Source organism: Dreissena polymorpha, chromosome 1 (assembly GCF_020536995.1).
Source record: "Dreissena polymorpha isolate Duluth1 chromosome 1, UMN_Dpol_1.0, whole genome shotgun sequence".
Lineage (NCBI taxonomy): Eukaryota > Metazoa > Mollusca > Bivalvia > Myida > Dreissenidae > Dreissena > Dreissena polymorpha.
In genome coordinates, this window is record NC_068355.1 from 1199652 (window position 1) to 1214374 (window position 14723).

At 35.8% G+C, this 14723-nt stretch overlaps 2 long non-coding RNA genes across 2 annotated transcripts in view; one reads left to right on the forward strand and one right to left on the reverse strand.

The window, feature by feature from the left end:
- The window catches only part of LOC127868648 (uncharacterized), a 44421-nt gene that overhangs the window by 15653 nt on the left and 14045 nt on the right, over nt 1-14723 (forward strand). The gene's annotated exons all lie outside the window — the stretch shown is intronic.
- On the reverse strand, nt 3028-5318 carry LOC127868619 (uncharacterized). The gene is made up of 3 exons (XR_008044203.1): nt 4777-5318; nt 3625-3725; nt 3028-3252 (listed from the first exon to the last, which is right to left on the reverse strand). It is a non-coding gene; the product is annotated as an uncharacterized LOC127868619 (long non-coding RNA).

Sequence of the window (14723 nt, forward strand, 5' to 3'; positions counted from 1 at the left end):
TGATATTTCATTGTTTACTTATGAAAGGTAAGAAGAAATTGAAGCAGCATTTTATAATATAAATTTAAAAATGCACACAAACATGCACTTAAAAACATTTGTAATTCTAATCATATTAATTATTCTTCATTTTTCTCAATTGTATGGTTTAGCGGCTATTTTTCACAATTTCATGGTTTATCATGCTTATTTTCTGAATCCAAAAGGCACTGGCTTTAACAAACTGTCTAAGCATGTACATATATATTAAAATCGCTTTATGAGTGATTATGGGTGATAAAAATCTAACATGTTATATCATAAATCTATATTGTTTGTATTTTTCGTAAACATAATTACCCATCAGTTTGGTCAAACATATTTTTTTGTTTTTAATGACGTTGTTTCACACATTGCTGTAACCAGTGATTTTTTTCACTTTATAATTTACAGCCTGTGCCTTATGGATTGGGAAAAAGCGAGATAGTCCATGCAATTGGGAAAAAGTTAGCATCATAAATATGATTATGATTATAAATTACAGTTGACCAATTATTTATTAATGCATGGTTTTTAAAATTTATATCATAAAGTGCTGGGGCATTAAATTGCTGTATAATAAACTCAATAAACCAATTATTTGGTTTATTGTAAAAGTTTTGCATATTTTGGGGGAAATTTATGTCCGATTGGGAAAAATTGAAACTTTTTGCCATTGGGAAACGGCCTGTAAGAGGCTGTAATTATGGGCAGAAAAAATCACTGGTAATGTACAGTCCTTATACGGAATGAAGGAGTTTTATTTACCAGTAAACTTTTTTGTTTTTTTGATACTTTAAAAAATATTTAACTGTTAAATATAATGTGTCGGACTTGTTATTATTAAAATCTAGAGTTTTAATGAGATTACGTCACACAATATACGTACACAAATATTAAACTGCACATCTGACTTGTCGTCATTAAAATCCAGATTTAAAAAGAAAATACGTCACAAGAGATAGGTATTTCATACCATCTTTGCTCTTGTATGGCATAAAATTACTGAGGGTGTACATCCTAGTTTAGTGGGATATTTTCAGATTTATATACTGGTATTGTACACGTCTTAAACTTTAACTGTTACATATCGCAGATTCAAAGATGTCTGTTTTGATTCAAAGGTCATTTTACCCCGCATATCCCAGTCATGAAGAGTGTCCAAATTTGTGCAAACAATTGAATTAAAACTAGAAATGGCGCGGCAGAGGCCGACGCGTATCCCCACGCCGCATGTTTGACCCAGGGGCGCCCCATGGTTGGTAATGGGTCCATGCATAGTTGAGATTGACCATATTGTCATAAGAGAAGTTCAGTATCAATTAGAAGTGAATCAGTGTAGAAATGAAGAAATTATAGTCAAAGACAATTTTGGGTGGGTGTGGCCTATTATGGGCGGGGCGCCCCAGGGTTGGTAATGGGGCCATGCATAGTTGAGATTACCTGTTTTGTCATAAGAGATGTTCAGTATCAATTTGAAGTAAATCGGTGTAGAAATAAAGAAATTATAGTAAAAGGCAATTTCGGGTGGGCGTGGTCTATGTGGGCGGGTTGCCCCAGGGTTGGTAATGGCGCCATGCATAGTTGAGATTGACCGTATTGTCATAAAAGAGGTTCAGTATTAATTTGAAGTGAATCGGTGTAGAAATGAAGAAATTATAGTAAAAGGCAATTTTGGGTGGGCGTGGCCTATGTGGGCAGGGCGCCCCAGGGTTGGTAATGGGGCCATGCATAGTTGAGATTATCTGTATTGTCATAAGAGAGGTTAAGTATCAATTTGAAGTGAATCGGTGTAGAAATGAAGAAATTATAGTAAAAGGCAATTTTGGGTCGGCGTGGCCTATGTGGTCGTGGCCTATCCCGTCTGTAGATCTGCCGTGGAATCATATGGAATTCTATGGAAATTGTTAGATGGAATTCCGTGGAGTATTGGCACTAACTTTCCATCCGATTCCATGCAATCAATGGAAAAGTGAAAAAAAAACAGAAGGGGGACTTGATATGGGATGGAATTCCATAAAATGCCGTGGAATTCCATAGAATTCCGTGGCATTCCATATAATGCCGTGGAATTCCATAGAATGCCGTGGAATTCCATAGAATGCCGTGGAATTCCATGGAACGCCGTGGAATTCCATGGAATGCCGTGGAATTCCATAGAATGCCGTGGAATTCCATAGAATGCCGTGGAATTCCGTGAAAAGCTATGGAATTTAATAAAAAGCTGGAATAAAATAGAAAAAAAAACAGATTATAGATCAAAGGCAGTTTATTGATTTTGAAAAACAAATGTGAATGTAACTAAAGGTTTCATCATAGAAGTTAAACAAGAACAAGATCTGGCATCAATCATTAACCACACACATGCAGTCACAGTACATATTCAAAAATGAGTGGTTTTACATTTTCATAAAGTACCAACTCTCTTAACCACAGGCATGCATGCACACATTCAAAAACACATCCATAAACATGCACGCATATACAGGTGAGAAAAGAACAACTTATAAAAGGCACAATATAAAACATAGAAGTAGAATTTTACATTTCTCTTATGACAAGTATACTTCCTTTCTCACATATGTTCATAAACACACACAATTACATGCACACACACATCACGCACAATTGTTCTAGAGTTTTTTCTCATAAATTTTAAAGTTCAACAACTGTTCCTTATTAATTCTAGAACACGTTCAGTATGATAACAGAAGTTCAGTTCTAGTTGATGTGTTCCAGTACAATTCTAGAAAAGTTCCGAAGGTTAACTTCTAATATTTAAGTCTGAAACCAACTTTCTAGAAAACAAATTCCCATGCAGACAGCCAGTATTCAAGTACTGAGCATAGTTAATAATAATACATAACAAATTAACAACTGTTGTAAATTTGTTATTTATTATACTATGCTCAGTACTGTTGAACACGGACTTAATTCAATTATCCAAGTTTTAATTTCCTAAATTAAAAAACAACAACAAATATATTAAGACAAAAAACAAACACAAAATACAATTCACAAAATAAATAACTGGTCTTTTTTATACAAGAAGTAACCAAAATAAAACATGTCACCAGCCACAGACTGCCAGGCTTAACACAGAGGCTAGTTTTTAAAAATGTTTGTCCAAGTCTTCCACTGCCATTTTCCTTTTCTTCTGAGAATATTGAACACCAGTCACTGCCTCCGGGTCCTTTTTGGTATGAGGTACATTGTATACTGCTCACATGTGCTCTACAGAATAAAAAATCATAAAAATGTCTAAAGCAAAGAGTTATTTACATTCAAACTATAACAAGAGATTGCAAAGCAATATGGTCCCCTACCTGTTAAACTTCACTATTTTAAGTTTGTTAAATATATTTGTTGCCATAGCAACCAGAATTCTTGCATTATAAACAACATGAAATGACGTGCAAAATGTCCTTATTGTTATCTGTTCATGTTTCAAGTTTCATGAAAAAATACTTAGAACTTTTAAAGTTATCCCAGGATCCAGAAAAGTGTAACTGACTTAGACCAATATATTGAATTCCAAAAAGACAAAATACTTTCAGGTGGTTAACATTAAATAACTTATCTAGCCCAGGGCATGACAATATTTACCATGAATTTGTGGCCCTGTAAGTCCTCTAGGTAAATGCGCTTAAAGAGCCGCTTTGCTGTTGGATTATTTCCCTGCCAAACTCTGCAGTATCTTCCATCAACTGGTCAATGGTAATTAAAGCACATAATGAAAATGTATAGGGAACGTAATTCATGAATTGTTTTAAATATTAAGTTGTTAAATGGTCTTTCAAAAGAGAACTAAAAACGAAGTGAATACATCGCAAAGCACAAAGCATAACTTAATTTGTTGGTATGATTAGTACAAATTTATTATTGCTATAATTAGAATGATGTGTAATTCTATTGGTATGAAAATGCACACTCAAATACCTAAAAACCAATTCCATTGGTTTAATTTTTTATTTACAAGCAAATACGTTGAATTGATATCCCCCGCCAACATGCTTCTGGACACATAAGTATTATATTTGACACTCAAACACGCATTTTTTAAAGATACAAAGGGCCATAACCCTGTTTTTAACAGATGGTGTACAATTCCATTTGGCGTGCATCATCCTCTTATCCATATATATACTCGAACCAGGTTTCAATGAAATCCGCCAAAGCACTTCCAGGATATGGCCTTGGACACACAAAAAGGATTTTTTCAAGATACAAAGGGCCATAACTCTGTTATTAACTAATGGTGTACAATGCCATTTGGCATGCATCATCCTCATATCCATATACATACTCATACCAAGTTTCAGTGAAATCTGCCAAAGCACTTCCAAGATATGGCTACGGACGGATGGAAAGACGGACAGACGGAAGGATGGAAGGATGGACAGACAATGCCAAAAACAATATCCCTCCGCCTATGGCGGGGGATAATAATAAACATTAACACCATTAATGAGCATTGAGTACTCAACATGCACAGTAAAAAACTTCCTTAGCCTGCAGTTCCATAACCTTGCATGATAAAATTCCAATACTACATTCAACGTTATTAATTTCTCCACATAGGTCTTATTACTTCCTTTTTCAACCTGCAAACTCCACTAAGTGAAAATTTGGGTGACAGCTGCTTTTAAACTAATATTTGCCATACTAAAACCTCAAATATCACATAAAAAGGTCTACAATAATGTCATAAGAAGATTAAATTTAAAGGAATATTTAGAAATAATAAAAATCACAAACCTTCAGTTGTTGTTCTATTCCTAGACAGACTGCTCAAACACTGTATGCATCACTCTTTAGCAATATTTCGTGTCACTTTCCAAATGATATAAATACATAAGTATTTTAAGAAAGTGTTTTTAATGGAAAAACTAATGAACTCTTCTGTTTGTTAAATGTCTTTAACTTTATTTTAACAAGTTAAACCAGTACATTGTCCACCATGTTTCATGTTTCAATCTAACAGGTAAACTTTCTGTATTTGAATTCAGCCAATTAGAAAAGGCTGTTATATCTTATAACCAATAGATTTGCAGTAAACATACCCAACATCTGATGTATAACACATGCTTGGCTTATCAGATAGATTGTTATTTGACAACCTGGACTGGCTGAGTTTGATATTGAGAAAAAACAGTGTGTATACCACTTGGACAGGGTTAAGGAATTTAAACTTGTAGAAATTGCTTTGAAAGTAACAACTACTCCTACTTCTGCAGAACTACTACTTTAATTACTACAGCATCAACAACACCACCACCAACAACAACAGCAACAATAACAGCAGCAACAGCAGCAAAAACAACAGCAGCAACAACAACAGCAGCAACAGCAGCAGCAACAACTGCTACTACAGCAACAACTGCTACTACTGCTACTTCTATTGCTACTACTATTGCTACAGAAACTGTTAATGCTACTACTTCTACTACTACTACTACCACCACAACCTCTACTGATATAAAAAACACTACTGCTACTACATCAATTACTACAACAACAACACCTACTACAACAACAACAACTACTACTACTAATACAGCTACTACATCTACAACTACTTCTACTACTGCTGCTGCTGCTGTCGCTACTATGAAGTCTATTTGACTATTTGTAAGTGTAAGGTGTTCTATATGTGTTCTTATTCCCCATAAGAACTTTTGTAGAACTTACTGGTTCTTAAAGCGTTCTAGATGTGTTCTAGAACTACATTTTAAAACATTTTAAGAAATTTTTTACCATATTTTGTCCTTGAAATGTTCTAAAAAGGTTCTTGAAATTATTGGAACAGTTTCAGTCCTAAGCCATTTTCCACAAATGTTCTGGATTTATTCTAAAAAAACTGTTTTGGAACAATTCCAGAACATACGTTTTAGAACACAAATATGGAACAGTTCCAGAACTGTTCCAATTTCTAGAACAAATTTTGTAATTATCTTTATTGCATTTTCTTTTAAATACAAAATACATGACGCAAATAAATTCATACATGTATTAAACTACAAATACATTTCAGACAACCAGCGAAAATTTTCTAAGTTATTTTCCATTGATTTCCATCCAAGAAAATGTATAAGTTATTTTCCATAACGATTTCCGTTGAAAAAAATGGCTAAGTCCAACTTTCCATGGTGTTTTCCATACATTCCGTGGAAATGCATGGAATTTTAGTCGAGATTCCGTGGAATTCCATAACAGCTTCAGATGGAAAATTGGCAAGTGGATGGAATTCCATCAAATTCCATGGATTTCCATCGATTTCCGTAGAATTCTATAATATTTTCTATGGAATTCCATAGAAAAGTGCTAATGACTATGGCAGATCTACAGACGGGATGTGGGCGGGGTGCCCCAGGGTTGGTAATGGCGCCATACATAGCTGAGATTGACAGTATTGTCATAAGAGAGGTTCAGTATCAATTTGAAGTGAATCGGTGTAGAAATGAAGAAATTATAGTAAAAGGCAATTTTGAGTGGGCGTGGCCTATGTGGGCGGGGTGCCCTAGGGTTGGTAATGGGGCCATGCATAGCTGAGATTGACCGTATTGTCATAAGAGAGGTTCAGTATCAATTTGAAGTGAATCAGTGTAGAAATGAAGAAATTATAGTAAAAGGCAATTTTGAGTGGGCGTGGCCTATGTGGCCGAGGCGCCCCAGGGTTGGTAATGGGGCCATGCATAGTTGAGATTGACCTTATTGTCATAAGAGAGGCTCAGTATCAATTTGAAGTAAATCGGTGCAGAAATGAAGAAGTTAATGTAAAATAACACAAGAGGGCCTGAAAGGCCCAAAGTCGCTCACCTGAGATAACAAGATATTATTGGGACAAATCTTCTGACCAAGTTTCACTCTAAAGTGTTAACAAGGTTTTATTAAAGCCATAATAAGGAAAAATGCCCAACCCCCTGGCAGCCATGTTTTTCAACCAACCGGCATCATTTTTGAACTCGTCCAAGATATTATCGGGATGAATCTTCTGACCAAGTTTCATGAAGATCTGACAGTAAATGTGGCCTCTAGAGTGTTAACAAGATTTTACTATAGCCATATAAAGAAAAATGCCCCGCCCCTGGTGGCCATGTTTTTAAAGCAACCAAAACCATCTTCGAACTCATCCAAGATATCATTGGGACAAATCTTCTGACCAAGTTTCATGATGATCGGAAAATAAATGTGCCCTCTAGAGTGTTAACAAGGTTTTACTATAGCAATATAAGGAAAATAGCCCTGCCCCCGTGGTGGCCATGTTTTTCCACCAACCGGCATCATTTTTGAACTCCTCCAAGATATTATTAGGATGAATCTTCTGACAGAGTTTCATGAAGATCGGACTATAAATGTGGCCTCTAGAGTGTTAACAAGATTTTACTATAGCCTTTTATAGCCATATAAGGAAAAATGCCCCGACCCTTGGCGGCCATGTTTTTCAAGCAAACGTAACCATTTTCGAACTCATCCAAGATATCATTAAGACAAATCTTCTGACCATATTTCATCAAGATTAGCCAATAAATGTGGCCTCTAGAGTGTTAACAAGGTTTTACTCTATATAGCCATATAAGGAAAAATGCCCTGCCCCCTGGCGTCCATGTTTTTAAACCAACCGGCATCATTTTCGAACTCGTCCAAGATATTATTGGGATAAATCTTCTGACCAAGTTTCATGAAGATCAGACAATAAATGTGGCCTCTAGAGTGTTAACAAGGTTTTACTATAGCCATAAATAGCCATATAAGGAAAACTTCCCCGCCCCTTGGCAGCCATGTTTTTCAAGCAATGGTTACCATTTTTTAAGTCATCCAAGATATCAGTGGGACAAATCTTCTGAGCAAGTTTCATGAAGATTGGAAAATAAATGTGGCCTCTAGAGTGTTAACAAGGTTTTACTATAGCCATATAAGGAAAAATGCCCCGCCCCCTGGCGGCCATGTTTTTCAACCAACCGGCATCATTTTCGAACTTGTCCAAGTTATTATTGGGATAAATCTTCTGACCAAGTTTCATGAAGATCAGACAATAAATGTGGCCTCTAGAGTGTTAACAAGGTTTTACTATAGCAATATATAGCCATAGAAGGAAAAATGCCCCGCCCCTTGGCAGCCATGTTTTTCAAGCAAACGTAACCATTTTCGAACTCATCCAAGATATCATTGAGACCAATCTTCTGACCAAATTTCATGAAGATTGGACAATAAATGTGGCCTATAGAGAGTTAACAAGTCAAATGTTGACGTCGCACAACGCACGACGGACGATAGACAAAAGGCGATCACAAAAGATCACCATAAGCACATTATGCTCAGGTGAGCTAAAAATGCAAATTGCACAGTAACAGCCATGTGTTGATTTTATAAGTTTATTCTTTTGTCAACATGTCGACAAAAACAAGTTATAACAAGAGCACCGCCTTGCGGGTGCAGACCACTCATCTATTTTTCTTTTTAAAGGTGAATGGACCTATCTCAATTTCAATCACAAAGGAAGGAGGGGTGGAGTGGATAGGGGTGTGAAGTGTGGGGGTGTGATCATTTATTACATTATCTTCCAAAATGCAAAAAAAAATGCAAAAAAAAAATAATTTTTTTTTGGGGGGGGGGGGGGGGGGGATTCTTGGGTGGGATGGTTGGACGGTATTTCAAAAATAAAATAATACAAATTAATATTTGTGTTTTTTAACCATGTTTCTATTTATTTTTTTTTTGGGGGGGGGGGTGGGGGGGGGGGAGGGCAAAGTGTGAAGGTGTGGTGGTCATTTATTAGATGATCTTTAAAAAAAAATAATGGGGGGGGGGCTATTCGGGCGGGGGGGGGGGGGTTTGGGTAGAGTCTATTGTGGTATGTCAGGTAAGAGTTGTTTTGTCAAAAGATCAATCAAATCTAATCATAAATAAAGAAGTTATGGCAATTTTAGCAAAATTTAATAATTTGACCTTGAGAGTCAAGGTCATTCAAAGGTCAAGGTAAACTTCAACTTGCCAGGTACAGTACCCTCATGATAGCATGAAAGTATTTGAAGTTTGAAAGCAATAGCCTTATACTTTAGTGTTAAGTGGCTCAAAACACAAAATTTAACCATATATGTAAAGTTACTAAGTCAAAAAAGGGCCATAATTCCGTAAAAATGATAACCAGAGTTATGCAACTTGTCCTTTACTGTCCCCTTATGATAGTTTGCCAATGTTCCAAGTACGAAAGCAATATCTATGATACTTTAGAGGTAAAGTGGACCAAAACACAAAACTTAACCAAATTTTCAACTTTCTAAGTATAAAGGGCCCATAATTCCGTCAAAATGCCAGTCAGAGTTACATAACTTTGCCTGCACAGTCCCCCTATGATAGTTAGTAAGTGTTGCAAGTATGAAAGCAATAGCTTTGATACTTTAGGAATTAAGTGGACCTAAACACAAAACTTAACCAAATTTTCAATTTTCTAAGAATAAAAAGGGCACATAATTCTGTCAAAATGCCAGTCAGAGTTACATTAATTTGCCTGCACAGTCCCCTTATGATAGTTAGTAAGTGTTGCAAGTATGAAAACAATAGCTTTGATACTTAAGAAATAAAATGGACCTGGAGGGTCAATATAGCTGGGAGTTGTATTATTGCAACTAGGGTCGGAGGGGGGGAGGGGGTTGAGAGGGGGGAGTAAAGTGTGAGGGTGTGGTCATTTATTAGGTGATCTTTAAAAAATGAGATGAAATGGAAGGAAAAAAAAACATTTATTTTTTTTTTGGGGGGGGGGGGGGGTGGGTGGCGGATTCTTGGATGGAGCATGGGGATGGTTTGGGTGGAGTCTATTGTGGTATGTCAGGTAAGTGTTGTTTTGTCAAAGTATGAATCAAATCTGATCATAAATAAAGGAAGTTATGGTAATTTTAGCAGCAGTAATAATTTGATCTTGAGAGTCAAGATCATTCAAAGGTCAAGGTCAAATTCAACTTGCCAGGTACAGTATCCTCATGATAGTATGGAAGTATTTGAAGTTTCAAACCTATAGCCTTGATACTTTAGAAGTAAAGTGGATCTAAACACAAAATTTAACCAAATATGCAACGTTTCTTAGTCAAAAAAGGGCCATAATTCCGTCAAAATCCCAACCAGAGTTATGCAACTTGTCCTGTACAGTCCCTTCATGATAGTTAGTAAGTGTTGCAAGTATGAAAGCAATAGTTTTGAAACTTTAGGAATAAAGTGGACCTAAACACAAAACTTACCAAATTTTCAATTTTGTAAGTATAAAAAGGGCACACAATTCTGTCAAAATGCCAGCCCAAGTTATCTTACTACGCCTGCCCAGTCCCCTCATGATAGTAAGTAAGTGTACCAAGTTTGAATGCAGTAGCTTTGATACTTAATGAGAAAAGTGGGCCTAAAAAAAAAACATAACCGGACGCCGACGCAGACGCCGAGGTGATGACAATAGCTCATAATTTTGTTTAAAAAAATAGACGAGCTTCAAACCAAAAAACAATTAAAATTACAGAGAACATCATTTTATACTTTTGATTAATCAAACATCTTATTCAACAACCTTGGAAATTTCTCTTGAGATATAAACAAGGCATGTGCTTTAAAAAATTAATAACACAAGTAAAATAAAGTTAAAGGGTCTTTAAATTTTCAGAAATGCGCTATATACACAATAGGCAGGATAAAGATTTTGGTAAGCTAGTTTCTCAGTTATAATGGCTAGAGGGATATCACTGATATTTATAAAATATATTCCCCATATTGAAATGACAGCATAATCCAAGTTTGGTCACTTTAGTTTGAAATTAGTCATAATTAAGGGCCACTTTACACCCCCCCCCCTCCGTCTTTGGATAGCGTATTTTATTGGACGCATAGGTTTAAAGTCAAGGTAACTTTGAATTACCAAAATGAAAATTGCAAAATGAATTCAACTGAAGTTCTTGCCAAAAAATTGAGTAATTGTACTGAAAATACATAACTTCCAAGTTTCCAGATGTAGCTTGGGACTACATAAAAGGTGGGTGCGATGAAGGTCATGGTACACTGCAACGCCGATATATCGCGGTTGGTGGTGTCCAAAGATCGCGAGCGCGATATATCCGGCGCGCGATATAACTCTAGAAATGTCGAACTTAATTTGATTGCGGTAATTTGTCAAATTTCCCAATGTTTTCATTTTTATATACGGCGCTGCTACATATTTGTATAGTAATAATTGCAAACCAATTCTACAATAAACATTTTCATAACTACGTACGTATCTTATTTATCATAAAAACCAAAATGTAAATTACATTTTTTATTTTCATGTACAATATCGCTCGCGAATCAGCTAAAAAGAAGAATTCTTGCCGTCAAAAACGTATAAAATATAATTGTGCATAGATTCGAATTTACTCTTACAACTAGTCCTAATGAAGGAACTATAACAGCGTAAAGGTAACGATACAGCGTGTTTGAATTTTTTTTTATTAAGAGGAAATGTCAATGCCACATAATTCGCGAGATACCGCGGTACTCTAATTGAAATTTACAACGAAACTTTTAATGGAAATTAAATTATGTCAATGTTGTACCCGCTACGAAATTTTTATTTACAAATAAATACACCCACGTCAACTTTCGCGCGCTTTTTATCAGGACAAAGTAATTCATGACCAGTACCGAAATTTAACGATTTATATACCAGTAAACTGCCAATATTACCTTAACAATGACACTAATTGGTTATTTCTGTAGTGTTAAAAACAACCCCAGCCTAGTGTAAACAACACTGTCACTTATCGACTGTTGTTCACGCTTCACTCCGTTCCATAGTAAGCCTCAAAATATAGGGTGTTACCACTAGCTAGAACCGGTTTTTTGCTTAAGTTAGCGAACTCTCAGATTAAAACATGTCATTTAGTGATGATGCTTGTCGGATTTTTGGGAGCCATAGCCAAAGCGCGATATATTGGACAGCGCGATATACCGGTCCGCGATATATCGGCGTTGCAGTGTAATGTATATATAGAAAATTCGTTTTGTCTAAATAACACAAATCATTATTAACTATTGTCATAAAATAATTATATAAATACCTTAAATCCAGACCTTGCTAGGGCTGCATGTGACATGTGAGAGGTCAAGGTTAATGTCACTTTTCTAAAATAGAAAAATGGATTCTGCTTAGTAACCGAAAAAAAAAAATGCATTTGTCATGCAACAAAATACACAGATGTGTTCAAAACTTAATTTGAGATTCTAGATTTAGTAATTGTCACTGTTTATAAATATAGACGGTTCTGTCAATAACTCAAACACAATAATCTATTGTATCAAAACTACATACATAAATGCGCTACGTCCATATCTAGCATCAGGAAGCATATGGGCTGTTTGGAGTGTATGTCAAGGTCACTGATGGTGGATATTTAAAAATTGTTTGTACTAAATAATTTGAAATTAAATTATGCACGTGTAATATAATTTGATACCTAGATGTCAAGTGATTGCACTTGGGATGGGTATAACTAAGGTAAACGTCACTGTTACTTAATGCAGAAAATGGTCTTAGCTTCTAAGATCTCCAGAACAAATAGCTATTGTGATGAAATAATATAGACATTGTACAAAACTTCATTTTTGTTTGCATAAGAGGCAAAGTGGCTCAAGGTAAACAGTCAAGGTCACTGTAAGTAAATAAAGAAAAATAGTCGAAACATCAAGGATTACATGTCTCATAGTATATTTTTTTATTTAGAAACAAGCTGGCCCTGGGCCATAAGGCACTCATCTGAAACCCAAAGGAACTAAACTATTCTAAGAAGATGAACCTTAGATGAAGTATAATTATGAAACCTTCCCTTACGAACATTTACGCAACGTTGCGGCAAGGTTGTTTTTCATATGCAAATGAGCTTTCTGGCTACTAGTTGCGGCTAGGTTGCAGCTACTAGTTCTGGCTATGTTGCCGCTACTAGGTCTGCCTCTGCTCTGGCTACGTTGCCGCTACTAATTGCGGCTATGTTGCCGCTACTAGTTGGCGCTATGTTGCCGCAACTAGTTGCGGCTATGTTGCAGCTAATAGTTCTGGCTCTGCTCTTACATTTTATTAAAGAACAAGAGATGTGTTTGTCAGAAACACAATGCCCCCTACTGTGCCACTTTGAAGCCATATATTTGACATTTGACCTTGAAGGATGACCTTGACCTTTCACCACTCAAAATGTGCAGCTCCATGAGATACACATGCATGCGAAATATCAAGTTGCTATTTTCAATATTGCAAAAGTTATGGCCAATGTTAAAGTTTTCAGACAGACGCACAGCTGACAGACAGACGGACAGTTCAACTGCTATATGCCACCCTACCAGGGGCATAAAAACATTCTGCCATTATGTAAAGACATTATTCACATTTTCAAAATATGTGATAATTATAAATTAATAACTATCATATAGATGTAGCTTAATGACTATTAGTTAGACAATCACAAAATAAAAAAAAACTTGTGAACTATTAAAGTCAAATTATAGTTTACAGGTTCTAGTATTAAACATGTAATATTTCACATGTCCAATATGACACAGTTCAATACAATACCAACTTTATTTATTATATTAATGATTTTGTTTAAGCCCTTAAAAGTCTCACAAGCCCTAGACAGTCATTTTTGTGTGTGAACATTTTCAGTGATATTAATTATTTTTTAACGATTTAAAATTAAAGTTCATTTATTTCAGATTGAGGCAAATTAATCTTTACTTAGAATTGAACATTATATTATGATTTTCATTTCAAACATACCCATTTTTAATATAGCAAGAATTTGAAGGAACTATACTGAATTCAAAATATGTGCGTAAGTCTAAGAATTGCGTAAGTAGCTTAGTAAAATGGTACCCATGTCATTGTTTACATTTGCAGACAATGTACACAATGCAGACAATGGCCCAACCAAACTACAACTATAGCTTTGTCACAGACGTGACGAATACCTCCACATGTCGCATTGACACAAAATGTTTTGCATGTTGTCTCCACACAAAAAAGCGGACAACATGCTGAATGTTTAAAATGCACTAAGTGACCCTGTGACCCTGTGACCTAGTTTTTTCCCCTGCCTAACCCATATTCAAACTTGACTTATACATCATCTTGATACAACTTCTGACCAAGTTTGGTGAAGATGGGATGAAAACTACTTGAATTAGAGAGCAGACACCATTCTCGATGTTTAAAACGCACTAAGTGACCCAGTGACCTAGTTTTTGACCCGGCATGACCCATATTTGAACTTGACCTAGACATCATCTATATACAACATTTAACCAAGTTTGGTGAAGATCTAATGAAAAGAACTTGAATTAGAGAGCGGATACTTAATACTGACCGACCGACTGACAGACAAGCTAACTCCTATATACCCCCCTAAACTTTGTTTGTGGGGGTATAATTATTACAACTTCCACATGATTTTCACATCTTGCATATATTACCTGATTATCCCAGATAATTACTGAATGCAGCACTTTAATATTTAATCAAAATTCAGACTGAGAATGACCGAAAATTTTGTTTAAGAATTGAATAAACAAAACACAACCGGTTGCCATTTGTCGGAAGTGTTTAGCGGGAAAGGCTTGTAAGTTTATAAGAGAGCATGTAAATGACGTATACTGTGCAGACAATGTTCTGGCCACCTTCTGGCTACTGAGCCACTAGTGGC